Source organism: Bos mutus, chromosome 9 (assembly GCF_027580195.1).
Source record: "Bos mutus isolate GX-2022 chromosome 9, NWIPB_WYAK_1.1, whole genome shotgun sequence".
In the NCBI taxonomy this organism is placed as follows: Eukaryota; Metazoa; Chordata; class Mammalia; order Artiodactyla; family Bovidae; genus Bos; species Bos mutus.
This window is the reverse complement of record NC_091625.1, coordinates 64,825,898-64,827,963: the sequence shown is the minus strand read 5'-3', so window position 1 is coordinate 64,827,963 and position 2,066 is coordinate 64,825,898.

Here is a 2,066-nt window from a genome sequence, read left to right as displayed (position 1 = left end):
GTCAATAAAGGGGCGGGGGCGGAGTCCGGGGTCCTGTCAATCACTGAGACGTCCAGCCAATCAGAAGGCGCCGACTCCGCTCAGCCCGCGCCCACTTCCTTACAAGGTTGCAAAAAACCTAGAGTGGAAAGCGCCGCCATCTGGCTTGGAAGCGCCAACCCGGGCGCTGAACTGGGTCAGTCTCCTTGCCTCCCACAGCCCAGTCCAGCCCAGGAGTCTCCAGCTTTCCCCACCGGGACCTGGAAAGGCTGAGGTTCCTGGCTTTGAACCGAAGTGATCACCACATTAGAATACCAAGAATCTTTCAGTAAACCTAAAGTTCCAGGCCCTTTCCCGTATCGCTTAATATTGCCACAACTAAGAACATTTTGAATGGAGAGAATTCACAGCCGCCAGGCCCATCTTTTCTGCTCTACACATTCCTGCCTTTACTTACACCCATTCTGCACCGGGAGTGGCATAGACGTATTTATTTCTTTTACTCTGTGAATTTTTCTTGGGGAGGGCGGGAGAATTCAAGGTATGTTTAAATCCTTTATATTTAGGAAAGCAAAATTCTATCCTATTTTAGTTCAGTTCTTTCTATGAACTAGTCAGAAAAAGCACGCTCTTTCCGGAGCCTCCCATTTCTTTCATACCGTGATAGTTAATTTAAACCTAGGATTTTAATTTTTTAACGATAGGACGTAGCTTTAAGACGCCTAAACAGTTTGCAAAGTGAAATATGTTTTAAGATGCAATAAGATTTCCATTGCAGTTTTAAAAGTGTCTCTGTGACTTAACGTAGCTTCATATTTTCCCTGTTTTTTACAATTTGCTACTTCTTTTCTCAGGCTTTTATTAGAATCAACATGTTTCTTTAAAACAAATTTTAAAATGCTTTTTAATTGAATAACACTAAGCGTATCTGCACAGTTTGTTTTGTACTTTCTACTCGATTTTTGCCCTGGATTAACTGAACTGAACAAAAATAATGGAGGTGGTGTAAGTAGAGCGAGTCTCTTGTAGAATAAAATTCATTATGCATGTTACTCTTAAATTTTTGATGTAAAATACAGGACAAAGGGTTGTGTTGTTTTGTTTCTCTCTCTTTCTCTCGCACTGTTTAACCTCCACGCTATCCGCTGCCCCATTATCTCTTACTTCTCTCCTAGTTTCCAGTACAGCTATTCAAGCAGTAGCTTCTCAGTTTTTTTTTTTTTTTTTTTTTTATCCAGGGGGAACTCGCGGTTCCTCCAAGGCAACCAGGAGAGCAGAAAGCAGAGCAAGCTGTGTTCAGAGGCGTCCCCGCACTCGCTGCCCTCCGGCGGGCCCAGCAATCTCTGTGTCAAAAACGACTCCCTAGCAACCTGCGGAGGAGGCCTTTTTTAAAAGATTGAGAACCCTACTCAACCTGGCGGAGGTGTTTTGCATTTGCAAAAGAAGGCTGTGCGCACAGTGTGGAGCGGGTCGGTCTTCGGAGGACCTCCAAACGCCGCGGCGCCCTGGGCGGGTAGTATAACTTTAAAAGTAAGCGCAAATCCGGTTTCTGAAGCCTGCCCTAAGACGGGCGCGAGCCTGGGAGAGCGAGGAGGCCGCCCGGAGGGCTCGGGCAAGCGGTGGGGAGGGGGATGCGGTGGTGGGAGGGCCGCAGACGTGGCAGGAGGCTGCGCACCGAGCTCCGCTCGGCCGGGGCATCTGGAGCCAACATCCGCAGCCTGCGGGGACCGAGCGCCCTGCGCCCGGCCCCGGCCCTCGGCGACCCCTAGAAGAAGCGACGCGATGCTCCTCCAAGCCGCCCTTGCGGCCTTGGGGATGTGGAAGCGCTGAGGCCCAGAGTTGGAGTCCCCAGGGCCCTCAGGCCTACTCCGGCCCCACTAGAGGGGAAGGAGCAACCCCAGGTCGCCTGGGACGGTCACGGTTTTCCAGACGGGAAGCCTGCTTTGTAGACGGGTTCTTGTCCGTTTACATGCCTCGCAGCTCAAACATTCAGAGAGAACTGCACGGGCCTACAGGGCACTCTGAGGTTCACACAGCACCAAGGCCTCCTATCCTCCTACACCATTTTCTCCTTTATCCCCGGCGGC